The sequence below is a fragment of the Corvus kubaryi genome, unplaced genomic scaffold (assembly GCF_017639235.1).
Source record: "Corvus kubaryi isolate FWS band 111438036 unplaced genomic scaffold, C.kubaryi_AGA036_p1.0 76, whole genome shotgun sequence".
NCBI lineage: Eukaryota > Metazoa > Chordata > Aves > Passeriformes > Corvidae > Corvus > Corvus kubaryi.
The window spans coordinates 3121946-3138638 of NW_024582063.1; the positions used below are offsets into that span (position 1 = coordinate 3121946).

Below are 16693 nucleotides of genomic sequence, written 5' to 3' on the forward strand. Positions count from 1 at the left end.
ATTGCAACTTTAATAACCTTTTGGCTTCTCACAGTCTCTCTTCTAATTAGTTCATAATGTGCCACACAATTGGGACTTTGGAATACTCGATCATACGTGCACGAGGACAACATTTTTATCATTTTTAAAGGTCACAGAAAATGCTTTATGAAAGAAGAAAGCCCATTTGAAATACCACATAAGCCTTTTTGTTAACCTGGAGTCATCTCCTTTAATCACAATAAACAAAGAGGACTAGAAATCTTCTGATGGCACTCAGCAAATGATACATAGGGTTTCTACTACTCCTTGGAGAAATAAGGTGTTATCTGCATAATTGTTTTCTTTCACACATTTAATCATTGATAAGAAGTGAGCACAAACAAGTGCATATATTAACACGACATGCTCATCACAAGACATCAGATAATACTGGTTGGATTGAGAGACAGTTGTTAAAAATGTTTTGTTCTTTTTCAAAGAAAAAAACCCCACCCAAGTTACATACATGAATGCATTACATACAAAGATCACATCCTGTGATTCAGTTTCTTAGTCTATATTTCCATGGAAATGGGAATGAATTTTTTCTGAATTACCATGTAAGTCTTTTTTTCAATGAACATATCTGCCAGACCACTCCAAATTTTCATCATCTCAGAACTGGTTTTGCATGGCTGGGATCACCTTTCAGCTCAAAAGCTGTCTCATTGTAAGGTCTGCAGGAGAACAGGAATGGGAACAGAGCCTGCTGTGCAGTCCTGAAAATTTTAACACAACACCTCAAAACTAGAGACTGACTTTCTTAGCATTCACATAAAGTGTTCATTCAATCCTCATCTATGTTTTATTTCAGATGATTAGCTGAGAATTTTCATGCAAGATTGTAATGCTTTAATCAAAGTTTTAGGGGGAAAACCTATTATTCTGTCAGAGTACCAATGTGACATGTTCCCATTTTTTAATTGTAGGTCTTTAGTAGAATCTACCCCCTCATGAGTTAATATTTACTTAAGCAGGACGAAGTCAATGCACACCTCACCTAGTTCTAGAGATGTTACTGTGATTATGCCAGGACTGAACTTGGTCCCACACCTTTTTAAACACTGAAATTTATGGTATTCTCAGTCCTGAAAGACGATGAAGTCAATTTGGTATTTCATTATTCTTATGCTATCATTAATGTAAATCAGAAAGAGCTTCAACACACTGTCACACAAGAATTACAGTATTGAGATCATTATGCAAATGTTAGAAGGATAAAAGAGCTTCCAGAAAAGGCCTAACCTGGATTAGGCAATTTGTGAAACCCGACTGAAAACAGGGCTGGTGTAATGCATGCAAAGCTGCGGCTGTGCTTTCAGAGTGGATGGGTACAATGGATCCTTGCAGAACACCCAGCAGGCTTAGTGCTACAAAGCTGAACCATCAGGAAACCCTTTAACTTTCATCTGCTTTGAAATCTCTCTCAAACTCTGCTTTGTAGAAATGCACGCCTAATTTCTGGGCCCTAGAAAAAGGGCTTTGTCTGAAAAGCCACCTATCATTTTTTTATGGCAGTGTGCTAAAATGAATCCTCTCTCTGCAGGCGTAGGTCACAGGGACATTTGCAATTTTTAATTAAATGCTGGCCTACGCCATGCTTCACCACAACAAGAAATTACAGTCTGATACAGAAACTAATGAAAAGAAGGGAACTTCATTCATAGATGGGGTTAGCGATATGAGAAAAGCCACATCTGCATAGAACTAAAAATCAGACCTTGGGTCCTGTGTTAATAAGGTGCCGGAATTCAGGATCCATGTGTCTAATGCCCTGGAGCAATTAAAACAGAATTGAAGTTTAATAGCTGAAATCTCATATTCCACTTAAAAAAATTAAGGTTAATTGTTTTTAAACGTCTCTGTGTGAGCTATATAAAGTCAGACTTAAAGGCATAACTAACAGTGAAAATTAGAATGAGCTACTCCTTGAATTATCAACTGTATAATGAATAGGAATCTATTATAACTAGCCAAATTCTCTACTGTCAATAAATCTCACCAATTAGTCTCCAAGAATCAATGTGTGCTTAACTTGAGATACTGGCTGTGCAGTACCCATTCTTTCTGAGGTACACGGAGAAAATAAATGGAAAGCATTTCCTTGGTTTTGTTTCTGGCACTATTTTAGGGCCAAATAAATGAATACAGCCCACCTTTGCTAAAGCATGTTTCATGTCAAGAGAAGCAAGTAAACAAAAGCTTCCTTTAAAAAATGTGTACTTAAGAGCGAGATGCAGTATTTGGTCCTAAAAATTTATGTTGGCACTTAGGTAACAGCAAGGAAAGCACTGAAAGGCCTAAACATTCAGTGAATGGTGTGGAATTGAAAACCTAGAGCCAGATGCCCAACACAAGGCATGAGAAAGTCCTAGAAAGGACTCCAGTGTTGGAACCATCAAAAACTTAACAAATGACAGAGCAGGAAGCATGGGAAAAGGGAACAAGCCCCAGGTAATCACATGGTTATCCTGCATTGTGTGAACAGCTGGGAATAGAAAAATGGCAATATTAACTATTGTTACTCACCATGTAAAAGGATAGATTCAAGTCAATACATAGCTTCAATACATGCCCTGATATCCAGGAGAGGTTTCTAAATCCTGACTTAAATATCTGTTGAAGGAGATTGCTGAGGAGTTTATTGGTAGGAACTGAAGCTGTCTGCTCCAGTTTTACAACCACACTCTCTATATTTCTCTGGACTGAGCATGCAAAATTCCCACAGCTTTTTTCCATTTTTCACTTTTAATTGTTTTATATGTCTCTTTATTATATCATTTTTGTTTATCTCATGAATGAGTGTGAGTAAACTCCTCTATTATGAAGCTACTAAAAAAATGTTTCTGCTTGAAGCTAGACCAGTCAGGACTAGGGCAGAACTATCTCATATAGACCTGTTTATTTATACAGAGACATCTCAACCTGGTTATTTAAAAGATTGGGGTCTCATTTGATATGAAGCCACTGACACAGATGACTTGCACTTGATATCACTATGAAGAACAAACAATAAAAATACATCTTGTTTCTGTATGGCTGTGTCCAGTATAAGAGAAATATCACAGTGCCAAATTAATCTCAAAGCCTATAGAGGACATGACACAAAGAACAGAAATTAGCAGGCACTGCTAAAATGTTCTTGAATAACCCTCTAACATTTCCAGTTATGAAGAGATTTATTGATCTTTTCTTAAAATAGAGTCTTCTTCAGCTGAAGTAGTTCAGACAGGCAGAGTATAAGACACGAAGGAAAAAATCTCCAGAAAAATTAATGTTCTTTCATCCAGCCCCACACGATTCCAGTGACAGAAAGGAGATCGACCTCATCATGAAAGGATGGAGGACTGGATGTCATTATTCAAATATCTGGTGCTCAAGGTATGGGTGATTAAAAAGACTTGTTAAATTAGAAGATGAAAAAAGTGGACCTATACAGGTCATTTCTCCTAATTGTCTCTGAAAAAAAGTGCAAGGGAAACCTGTGAAGTGAAACCAATGTAACTACACTGTGTTTGGGAAGTTAGCCATTTATGTGCAGAATGGTGTGTTTTACATATTCATCAAATGAATTCTCAGACCCTGGTTCCACAAGTTTTTCTTGAACGATTATTAAGGTGCTCTTTGGCATAAATTTTCCGCCAGAACTTGCTCCCACATTGCTTTGGTGTCCCCTCCTCCCAGCCCCCTTCCTTGGCAAAGGCCTCCCCTTGCCACTGGCAATAACCTAATAACCTTGCACAACAAAGAACTGCACTGATTATCAGAAATCAGACTGCTTAAAAAAAAAAAAAAAAAAAAAAAAGGTCTGCATCATAAAGCCTGGCTGAATTTAGGTCTTTCAAAACACTCTTTAAAACTCATTTCTCAGATCTACTTAAGTCACACACAGTTAATCAGAAAAGTGTGTGCATTGTAGAATTATCTTCCCTGCCTCATGTAAATTGCAAATTCTTGACGTTAAAATGAACTATATCAAGCAGACACTATAAACTTTACAACTTAAAGACCAAAGGAAAATAAAATAAAAAGCCAAAAATATTCAGTGACCATAATGCTAAATCACCAGCTTTGGTTCCAAAGAAATAAATGTGATAGGATTTTGAAGAACATTTTTACTTTAATCTCTGAGCTAATAGACTGATGCTATCACCTTCTAATCCTCTGCAGCAATGTGCATTTTGTCAAAAAAAGATTTACAGTGAAATTTAATTTACTCTCTGTAATTCTTTTTGATTGTTTCTTTGTTGTTCCTTTGTTTTTGCTTCTTGCTTTGGAGATGTGCTGGAGGTTCCAGCACAAGCAACAAATGAATTTTTGCTTTACATGAGGGGAAGACAAAATGATTCTATGACCTATTTAATGTGCTCTTGATTAAATGCACAAATCAACAAGATCCTGCACCCTGGTGGGTTTTTTCCCCCCCTGTTTTTGCTTGATTAGTCAATACAACAGTGAAGGACTATTTTTCTTTTAATGCAGTAATGGGAGACAGATACTGCAGACCACATCCCAGATGGTGTAAATCAATTGATCTGTGTCACTTTGGCCTGAAACTTCTGCCCTAATTCTCACTAGAATGAATCACGAGATTCCTTAGAGCTAAATGCGATTTAATTTAAATTTATGAAGAACATTTGTAAGCCTCCAGCTCACTGAAATGGGTTCACACTGTCATATGACTTCACTGTGACTAGGGTCTGGATCTAGTGAGCATCTCACTGGGAAGGGGCATACGTAGATATTTGTGAACACTAAAGTGTTTTTCCTAATCAGTTGCCTAAGTGGAAAATCTCTGGAATCTATTAAGTAGGTTGTAGGTGCTTTCAGACAAAGCTGTGTTGTCCCTTTCCTAACAGCATGCAGAGAGGAGTACAAGACTCACAAATTGGATGCTAAAATACTAGGCTTCAAAAACCATCAATCTAAATTCAAAAAGCTTGGGTTTATTTGCTTTTTGGATTTAAAGTCTTTAGAGAGCACTCATATCATGCTGCTAAGCTATTTTCAACACTCATGAGGCTTTAATTTAAGAATGGGGAAAGATTTGTATTAGTCACCTCGATTCCGTGGGATCCTGAAGCAGGGACTTCATAAAGCTGAGTAAAGCAGGATCATGAGGAATGGCACAGGCAGCGACAAAAAAACCATCTCCCACCATCCTGCTGGCTCGTCTTTTCAGAGAGATATGGCATTATCTTAAGAGAAAACCAAAGCCAAGGAGAGTCTTTTTCTAATAATGACTATTCATCTAACTACAGATTCATTTCAAAGAGTGGACCCTGATAGCACAGGCACACTTGAATAATGGAGGAAGAGCTTTGCAATTCATTTGTTCAACTGAACATGATCCACGGGTTTGAGAGTCTGAGAGGCCCAACTTCCCACACATGTAAATGGATTTATGAGAGAAAGACCGTAATCCCTTGCTAACATGCACAATCTGGATTGAAGCGTCTGATCGCTGCATCCACCTAATGTGCTTAAGTCAGCTGCTCATCCCTTTTAAATGCTTGAGAAAGGAGTTATCTAGGCCATGCAGCTGGTTTATTCCTGTTGTAGGACGATAAAAGCTGGTAAAGGTCAGCATTCCAAGGAAAATCTAGGCAATGCGCATTTGAAGAATGCAGAATGAAGAAGACAGAAAATAGAGATCCCCCCTGTCTTTCAGGCTGGACTGGGTGTGACTAGGAGAGAGTTAATTTTCTTCAGGACAGCTCATATGGTGCTGTGGTTTAGACTTTGGCCCAAACTAGTAACACACTGATCTTGCAGCTTTTGCTGACCCATGTACAGAATCGAGGCCGCCTGTTTCTCACTTTGCCCCCTGCAATGAAGAGCCAGGGATCTGGGGTGTGGGCATTGGGCAGGTGACCCAAACTAACCAGGGTTATGATATGATAACCAGGGTTATATGATATTCCATATCCTATAAGAACATCATGCTCAGCAACACAAGGGAAAACCGTTCTTTTATCTGACTGAAAAATGTAGGGTTAATCTGGGAGGGAACGTGTCCTCCCTTTCTTGCTACTTGGGAATCTCTTCAGGTCTGGGAGTGATGTAAAGGGAACCTATGAGAAAGAAAGTATTTTGGTTTGTGAGCTATTAAGGTATTGTACAGACAAAGTAAATACAATTAGCACTGTGATGATAAAGTTATTAGTGATGTCTGTCTGCTTTGCAGGTCTGAATCTAAAACGCAGTAAGCGCAGCAGCTGATGAAGAATCACTTCTTAATCTTTATCAGTGGCCTCCCATAAAAATCAATTTCCTTTTCTTTTTGGAATTAGATTAAAAGGATAATTAACAGTACTGATTGCATTCCTATTCTAAATTTAGTTAACACTTACCCAATATAATAATGCCCCCCAGCCACAAAAAGCTGCAGGGAAACATTTCAAGATCGCACCCCCAATGTCCTGTTGGCATTGCACTTGCAGAGCGCCCACACCACCATAGCATGGATAACAACATGCCTGTTTCCCCAGCAGAGCTGTGATGCTGCTCCCACAGGCACACAGCACATTTGCTGTGGGATTTGTTTTTCCCTGAGGACCTTGCTTAGGTCAGCTAATTAATCGCACACAGTGCCCCTAGGCAGCTAGCAGTTGATAAGGAGAGATGAGGAAGGACAGAAAACTGTTGTGAGAATAAAAAAACAACCAAGCATCTAAAAGACTGTAAAAGTGGTCAAGCAAAGGGCTTGTAAAACTTACTCTCCCTCCTCCCTGACTTAGTTTTCCAAAGCCATGGCATGTTTAGTCTCAGCACTGATACCCTTTTCATTCCTGGACAAAGCACACGCTGTCCTCAGTAGCACTGCTACATCTCCCCACGGTGCAGCAGATAGCTTCCTTCTGAGGTCACACGTGCAGCCAGTTAAAAATAAAGCTCCAAGATGCTTTTAAATAGCTCTACTCGAATAGGGTGGGAGGAATCTGGATATGGAAGAACAGAAAAAAATAGAAGATGGCAAAGCTCCCAGTCAGGAAACAGACTTTTACCTGTTCTGAGATATTTAATGGTCTACACTTATTGAAGTTATTTCAGTGTATTTAGGTTGGGTTGACCTTACACTGAGGCAAAGCTGGAGAGGCACTAGAGTAGTGACCATTCAGACCAGCTGCCTGTGTGTGTTAAGGCATTTTGTAAAGTCCCTGAAAAACAATTTTGTTGCAGATTTATGTGCAAGTAGCAGTAGCGCACAAGATATGTCACAAACACAAATGACATTAGGTGAAGCAGGCAAAGCAATGCTCTCTTGGCAGGAAGGATCTCCTCCCTTCTTTAAGCTTACTCAGAGCTCTAGCAAAGCAAAGCTGGAGCTCTGGATTCCTCTACAGTATGCATGCACAGAGACAAGGGGTTTGCTGCAGAGCACAAATGGCAACAAACAAGTCCTCTTTAGGCCTCTGAGCAGAATCACAGTTATCATGTTCGCACCTGGGAAGAGTTTAACTGCTTGGAATGAGTTACCCACAAAAAAGGCCAGCAGTAAGCTTGAAAGCACAGTTAATATTGCTTCTATTAATGTCAAAGGCATGCTGTGAAAAGTGTTCTGTGCAAGATAAATAACACAAGTGAAAGAAGTTATCCCATCTTGGTTACAGAGAGCCAGGAAATAGTGATTGCTTTATTTTTACAAATAGCTATACTTTTATTAGTATTGATTATCCTGTAAGATACTATGCTACTTTTAGAAGAGCATGTCCTCGTTACTCACAGCTTACTCACAGGGGCCTTTGAGAAATGTACAGCATGTGATGAATGTACAACTTCCTTAAAATCTGACCTTGATATCTGGAACCATCTTTATGGTGAGGAGGAGCCATTAAAAATTCATTCACTCTGAGCACACTCTTGGCGTTACATCTATTTATATTAATATCTCTGCATATTTTCCTAACAAAAGGAGCATTGTACAAGTACTGGGTATTTTGTTCTTGCAAAAAGAATGTTTTACTTTGTGTTCTTTCCCACAGGCAACTTGTCAAGGCAAATAGGGTTCTGGAAAATGTCCACAGTCTAACCAGATGGGAGGCTTTTTAGGTATTGTCTTCAAAACTTTCTTCCCCCGCTTTTGATTCAGTGCAGGAATAGCCATCCTGCTCACACACAGCCAGTCACTTAGACTCTTTTCCTGTCCCAAGAATGTGTCATAAAAGATCAGCAGGGAGAGAACAGTGGTTTGTTCATCGTCTGAGGTCGTACCAGAAAGGTGATAAGTGTCCTTTGTGTGTAGTGTTTCAAACTCTAAGACTTTGGGACTTTCCATGTTGGCATGGTGCTATTTTTATTGACTGAGACAAATTCTCCAGGGACAAAATCCCTTAAGTTCTGTGTTGGATGCCTTAGGAAAGGTAAGAGAAAAAGTAAGCTTTTCTGCAAAACTTCTTGCTGAACCATCACTGGATAGCAAAACACCAAATAACTCACCTGTGTCAATTTATCTTGACAAATTCATTAGAAACAGCTAGAGTGCTTTTTATCTCCTTTCTCCTCCATATCATCATAGGCACTATACCTATCCTGCTTAATGAGACACAGCTGAAATATCCCAGAATATTAACAAAATAAAAAGAAAGACACTCACTGTTACATTCCCTAATTTGCACACAGTCTAATAAGTAACAGAGTCCCCAGCAAATATTTGGATTAATTTGGATACATGCAAAGGCTTGTTTGAAGTTGTAATGAGATATCAGATACTCCCAATGCCAGAGCAGTCAGAAACTATTTAAGAAACAGCACTTAGAGACTTGATTGTACTCCTCTTTCCTCTGTATCTGAATACAAGCTTAGCAAAAGTAAATATTCTCTCTGCTATCTAATACGTGCTGTATTTTCCAAAGAGCAGCGAGAGTGTCAAACACAACTAATTCAGCTGGAATTCTTGGAAAACAGCCTCTCTGGAAGGAGGGGTCCCAGAGGCAAACAGCACCTATGCTGCTCGTCCCAGGGCACCGGCTAGACTTGTGCTAACACAGCTGTCCTGAAATACAGAAATGTGCCACACATTCCTGCTTCTCCCCCATGGTGGCAAGTGGAGAATTCACTTCTTTTTACATACTGAAGTACACATTTAAATTTTAAATACTCACGTTTTGAAGTAACACTAAGAGTGACAAAGGGGAAAAATCCCCAACTTCAGTCACTCCAGCAACATGCAAAAAAGGAAATCTCTGGTCATGCCTTCCTCTGCTGACTCTTTCAGGGGAACAAAAGCTGGCTTCTGGAATTGCTGCTGCATGTGCAAGGGGGTGAACCACAAAGCACATTGAGAATGGGAGTACCCATGAGATTAACGTGAGCAACAGGCTCCTGTAAATGTAAAAGAGCTCAGAGTCCTCACACTTTAAGGCACTTTGCACATTTTATTCAAGTCCTGTAAACATTCCTGTTCACTGCCCCTGCTCACCACACATTCCCATATCACTGGTCCTCTTCCTAGTCACAGAGCTCCCACGTCAAGAACTCTTCTCAGCTCATCTCTTGGACATTGCTGAGGGAAACAATCACAGGGATATCAATTGCAGGTGCCTGGACTCTTCCAATATTGTCCTGCACTCTCCTGAGAGTATCTCTTCTCCCTCACAGTCCTTCTCTGTTATTGAGGTCTCTTCCCCACAGACATCACCAATTTGATAGGGAATGAAAAAGCAAGGAATTCTCCCTACTTCTCCTTGTACAAAACCAAATAAATAATTACATTTTCCTATTGTTTTAGGAAGAATTACCTTGCCACTGCAAAAAGCTGAATGTATCTATCTACCTTCCATTAGCCATGGATTTATTTTCACATATTAAAATGATGCTCCTGACTAGCGTAGCACTATCCTTAAAAATACTAACTGTACTATTTCCTTTAAGACTGAAAGATCTCTTCTCAGTAATACACAGGATAAAGCCTGCACTGGTGTCAAGCATGGATCTTTACTGCATTTGAAAGTGAGTATTATTGTTTCAGAAAGAGGCCACCTTGACCACACTGGCAACTGAAATGCTAGGTTGTGTTCAGAATAAAGACGTGCTTTGTGCTCTCACCTTTAGAGTACTTCTCAAACCTGAACCCTCTGTGGAGCACTTAAAAATAATAAACATACATGGTCCTCCTAAAAAGGGTGATAGAAGAGTGAAATACAGATGGCAGAAACTTGACCTGCTCATGGCACAGCTGGAAGACCTCTAAGAAAGAGCTTAGCAGTTATGCCTGGGAAAATATATTCTTTGCAACATCCAACCTCAGTGGATGAGACTTCTGCCCCCTTCCTACACACCCTTCCATCATCTTTCTTCAGTTGACTGTCTCTAAATGACTGTGATATGCATCTCCTTGCATAAGACTGGGTAAAAAAAGGCATGTGGATGTGGCACTGATACGATTTAGTGTTTTCAGCACGTCATTCAGACTCCTGTTTCATTGCATGGAATTGGCTCCACAAGACACTACCAAAAATAAATGTGACAAGAACACTTCAGCATTCTTTAATAATGAAAGTATTAAAAGAATGTTTCAGCTCACCACAAACTTTTTTCCTAGGTCATTTTGATAATCTTTCTAAAATCAGGCATGTTGAACTGCCACTGCAAAGTCTCAGGTTGTCCCTTACTCTTCTCCCAGGCCCTTTTTGGGAGGCGGACTAGAAGGCAAACTGAGCCTCTTAATATTCTAAAGGCTTAAGGGTTTTGTGTCACTTGTTTGCTGCACTCGTTTTCCAAAACCTTCCTCTCCCTTCTCTACTGTAAAAACAGAGGGTGCAGTTCTGACCCCTTCCATCTCAAAAAGGGTATTTGAGTACTGGGAAAAGTAAAGAGGAGGGCACTAATGCTGACCAAAGACATGATATGGCTTTTGTAAGAGGAATGACCAATTTGGCTGGGACTGTTTGGCATGGAAAGCTTAAAGGGATGCTAGAGGTCCACAGAAGTCCTGGAGAGGGTGGGCAAGGACTGATTCCAACGCAAATTCCAGGCAACCCCCTGGGCTGGAATTATTTGGAGGAGAAGTATTGTGATAATGTATCTTAAAAACGTACCCAATTCTTAAGCTACCCTTAGCAGCTCCTAAGAATCCCTGTTGTGCACAGGGTACTTGAGTCACAGCCATAGCTGATATTGCAGGGACAGAGCAGGCAAAGGAGGGGGCCCTTCCTACAGAAGGAAAAACTTACCATGATCTGCCTTTGCTGGGCGGTAACCCTGCCTGGAGACCTGGGGGCAAGGAAGTGGAAACTGGGAATAGCATGGTCTTAGCTGGAGCTGATGGGTCAAATTTGGGTTGTTGACCCCTTGCAGAAGACGCTTTCTGGGCTATACAATATCTCTGTGAAGGTTTGGGGCAAGATCACATGGTAAACAAGCTGTGGGGAGTTTCTTTCTTGCTGTACCTGAACAACTGTGGTTTTGCTTAAATTATCCCATCAATAATCTACCTGTGGCTCTCAAGTCAAAACAAAGATGCCTTCCTAATGCACTTCATAGGGCATTTCTAACCTACAAAGAAATATTCAGCAACACTGACTTCATCTTTCTGTGCCCATATTGATTCTGAAGTGAAGCGCCGTGTTTTCAAAACCAGACCAAGGCTTCAGAGGATATTACTCTATATTACCTTGTTCCTGTTTGCTTCATGACAATATCAAGGCTTATGTTTTGCCTGATTGATTCCAGCTGATAGTTCTGGCATACTGCAAAAGAAATTGCAGGCTTTAGACTGTGAGAATGACCAAGTAGACCTCAGGATAAATTAGGAACTGACTATGAGGGTTTTTTTTTACTGTGGAAAGAATACCTTACAGCAGCAAACACTGAAAGATGCAGTAGGAAAAATATGCAGTCCCTGCACAAGCAGGGCACTCAGAGAGCTTTGAACCAGCTGAAGAATTTGGAGGTTCAATATTTAAATAATTGTGGTAAACTGGGGAAAAGAAGGTCCAATAGTATCACTAACAAAATGCATCGACAATAAATAAAATACCACAAAATCACTAAATCCTGATCTTTGCCTAGAAACTCAAAGCCAGCTTGGTGCTGAAAAGTGTCTATCTCCTTAAGGCTCTTCTTTTAATCTATTTGTAATAATAAGGGCTTCATTCAATTTCTCGAAGGCTGAATAAAGCTATTTATTTTTAGGAACTATCAGCCAGACCTTAGACAAACCTGTGCTTCCCGGGAAGTACAGGGAAAAGATGTCCTCTGCTGGCCCTTAGTTTAGGAACATGGTGAGTCCCATGAACTCCAAGATGGCAAGATGAGTGCATTTAAGCAAATACTTTTTTTTCTAGCATAAGGGTAGTGCTTTGATTTAAGACAACAGAGAACAATACACAGTGGGCTACCTTCCGAACAAAACCTGCATGAAAAAGAGCCAGGTAAACTTTCCTGAGTTCACTTCATATATCAGAAAAAGGAATCTAAACCCCCCTGCTTGCACTGGAGGTGTGAAACAAAATGCCTTTTTTCTCAGAGAGAAGCAGAGGACAAAAAAAAATGAAACACAGAACAGAACTCTGCTTGAAAACAGAGTGAAAATAAATCAGCAGTGAATGGATTAGCTTCAGATCAGACTGCCCGGAGCAGCCTGATCTGGAACAGCAGAGCACTCAGGGCTTGTGTTTTTTAAATTAGTTTTAATAAATAGAATCAATAGCTCAAATTATGAAGAAGAACAAAAGCACAGATCAATTCGATCAAGGCTGCAGCTTAACGTTATAAGCCAAGGGGTGTCTTCTCTTGTCTGAATGTGATAAGATGGCAAAAGAATCCACTTGCAGCTTTTCAGTATCTCTCCCAGAACAGCTGCACACAGAGCTGGATACCAAAAATACTCCTGGTTATCCAAACACAAACACATACTCCCTTTTCTTTTCCCTAGAAGGAAAAAAAACCACTCCAAAATAATAAATAGAACCCCAAAATAATCCTTTTTTTCCCTGAAGGTTAATGCAGGAAATTACAGGAAAGACAGAACTAAATAGATAAACAAGCACCAAGCATCCTGCATTATATATGGGATTTAATGCTCAGATGGAGAGATTCTTGGTCAGATCGCTGGAAAAGTGTCTTTCCACACAGGAGGTTAGGAAAGGGTGTTGGAGAACACTCAGAAGTTCTCTCTAACCCCAGTGCTCAGCCAAGGACTATCCACTGGAGGAGAACAAGGGAGGTGTCATTAACTTCAATCAGGCTTTGGGCAATGGGATGGGATAGGTGCACACAGGCACCTTGTTTACCCCTTTAGGCTTTGTGTTTGTTTTGTTGGATTCTTTTTTCCCCAAGGGACTTTGCTTCAGGGAAGCTGCAGTGTCTTACTAACAGGGGGCCAGGTCACTGAGGAGCTCCCATTTCATCACAGGGGTTATATCCTAAACACCCCGAGCACCAGCTCTGAAGAACAAATGCTACATAGAAAATTAAAGCACTTAAACACCCCCTCAGCTAGTTTTTTTCCTCCCTCCAATAAAACTTTTTGTTAAATTTAAGGCAAGTACAAACTACCAGTCCCACCTTTATTTTATCAAATACAGTAAAACTGAAGAGGTTTTTGGCACACTATGGGACAACACCCTAGAGGTGTGAGAACAACACAAGGTGCTGATAACCTCTGCTAACTCCCATTCATCCTCAGGTTGAAAAGCTGGCATCAGTTATGTGGGCTTTGTGCTCACGTAGAGCACATGAGAGTCTTTTTCATTGTTGTGGTTGAATTATAGATAAACAGCAGAAGAGGAATAGTAATCTTGTAATAATATGACAGATGTACTACTGAAAGTCATTCACATGCTCCAGTGGTGAGCATGGTTCAAAGCCTATCTGGAATAGACTTCCATCTTGCTAATAAATATTCAGAGACTTTATAGTCTTCAAGGACATAATATTGAACATCTGACAGAAAATTCAGTGTAGATCCATACGCATTTTTTACTACATTTCGATCAGAAGTAGTTTCCTTAATGTTTATATCAAGCAGTGCCTTTGCCAGAATACACAGAACTTTCCTGGGCAAAGTATTCAATGGTTAACTTCAAGTCCAACAAAACAAACAAAATACCAATTATGATTCAAGTGTAGTGTAATTTATTTTCTATTCAGTGAGGAAGAATTGATTTTCCCAGCAGTGTCACTTACACTGTAATGATTATTGCACATAAGACAACTTAAGAAAATGATGGAAAAACAAATTAGGTGGGCTGCAGATCATTGGCTTGTCTTAACTGCTCACCTTGCAGAGAGAGTTAGGGAAACATAAGATACAGTACTGGATGTCAGGGTGCTTGAAACCCCTGCTCTCCTTCCACCTCTTTGATGTTTCATATTGAAATTTCAAAAAGAACCATACCAACATTTCCAGCAAGGATGAAACAGCACATCTTGTCAGTCTGCGGACGTCTACTAAATTAAAAACAATGACAACTTGCTGTGACAGAAGGCAATTAAAGGGGTATAAATTGTCTAAGAACTTGGCTTTTTCTCTCATTGTACTGTAAACATAAAATGCTCTAATTCTATTGTAAAAATTCATTCATGAGTCACGTGAGAAAATGGTTGCCATGACTCCTTGGCTTCTGTTAGGTGACACTTCAGTGCTGATGACCAAGTGCTAAAGCAATTCAGTAAAAGACTGGGCCCAATATTACCACACCATCTAATGGAAATCAGTAGGAATTCTTCCACTGGTTTTTCAATATGTATCGGACAGATCTTTTATTGCACAGAGAAACCTGAATAACGGGAACACAGGTTAACCAATCAGTGGTGCAGTGATAATCTCTTCATGCTGAGATGGAATTGTCCCAATCAGAGTTTGTAACAAAAAAATGAGTTGGCCTCACATTCTTCTGCGGCGACATCCACAATCAGCTAACGTAGCGTACATTAAGTGCTGCACATCTTATCTAGCTGATAGAATTTGCTGCAGAGGCTTGGTTAACCATGTTTAGTAGCTTAAGGGCAAGCAAATATGACAGTCAGCATTAGCCACTGAACCTGAAACATCCCTGCAAAGTTTCACACTTGTCCTTCCAGAATCATTATGTCTTCCCACAGATTTATTTCAAAGGTCTGCATCATTATTTTATTCTAATTGCAGCTTCCTTGTGGAATCTCCTATCTTTTTGCTCTGTTTTACACGGTGTAGTGGTTTGGTCCAAAATACTCATTACTGTTTATCTGCTGTGAGATAAGAGTTAGGAGAAATGCAAAACAGGCACCAAACTTGAAAGAATATAAAGAAGTTTATTAACAGACCTAAAAGAAGAAGGAAAAAAAATTATACCACCTTCAGAACTCTCCTCCTCCCCCCACCTTCCTCCCTTCTCCCACTGACAATGTGAAAAGACAACCCTTAAGATGTTCAGTCTGTTTACCACTTCCATAATAACCTTGTTCAGTCCATTTAGAAAGAGAAGTCTCTTCTTGCTCATGCTATGAAAACATTATCACAACGAGACAGCCACCCACTTCCAAATATTGTTCAGTCCATTTAGGAAGAGGAGTCTCTCTGCCTGCGTGTGAGTCCTTTCCCCCGACTTGCAGCTTTTCCCGCAACTGCTTTCGAGGGTCCACTCTTGAAGTTTTCTGGGGTACAATTTTAAGGTTGAGCCGTTCAGAAACAAAAACAGAGGCCCTTCTCCTTCCCTGGGAGCAAAGGGTCTTCATCATCTTCATCGTTAGGACTATCTCTGGGAGCATCTCTAGGAACTGAGGTTTTCTCCTTTCCCATTTGGAGCAAAAGTCCTCATCTGGTTCATCTCTACGGACTGAGGTTTTCTCCTTTCCCGTTTGGAGCAAAAGTCCTCATCTGGTTCATCTCTCCCTGTCCAAACTTCTCATGAAATTACAGCTGCGTCAGCATCTGCCTATCTCAGCGCAGGTGCTTTTGCTCATGAGTTGAACACTCCACCCCCCATATCTTCATGAAATTACAACAGGATACTCTGATATATCATAGCTTCACAACAGAATTTCAGCTTTAAGCATCTCCTCTCTCTCTTCCCTCAGGTTTTCAGCTCTTCATAGCAATAAAAGGGTTACTCTCACCTCGGCCTTGCAGCTTTGCAGCTGGAATGTTGAATTTTTCTTATCGCAGTGGAGAGGGGGGAGAGCCGAGCCGCTCCGGCTGCCCACGGCAAGGCAGTGGGGGGGGGTTCCATGGCTGGAACAGGTCCATGGCTTCATGATGGCCGTGGCCCGGCCCGGCCTGGCCCAAGCAGGGCCTGGCCGGGCCCGCTGGCCCCCACACGGGGCCCGCAGCCACCTGTCCCAGTGCCGGAAACGAGAGAGAGCTTGGAGGGGGAGTTTGCCTATTCTTAAATGTGGATCACAGAGGTGATCACAACTTTAAGTGGCTTAGAGAATTGTCCATATTCAAACTGGCCAGCTGATAGGTTCTGTCAGTTCCCAGAGGAAACTGTAAGCACCCCTTAGCAAGGACGTCCCTTCCGGGACTACGCTTGCTAACCTATGACACACGGCAAAAAGTATTTTAAGCTTCAAAGACAAGTTGGCCTGGCAAAAAAATGAGGGGATGCATGAATTTTGTAGCTGAGTACTTTGTCGAGAAAACGTGCCACTAATTTATACCCCTTAACCTGTTGGGTTAGATTCAGTGCTTGTTATTTCAGCCCTTTTGATTATGTCACCTCAATAGCCAACCACTTTTTTTTTTTTT

At 40.5% G+C, this 16693-nt stretch overlaps 1 protein-coding gene across 7 annotated transcripts in view; it reads right to left on the reverse strand.

The window, feature by feature from the left end:
* Window positions 1-16693, reverse strand: part of LOC121675863 (follicle-stimulating hormone receptor) — a 217195-nt gene that overhangs the window by 56843 nt on the left and 143659 nt on the right. The gene's annotated exons all lie outside the window — the stretch shown is intronic.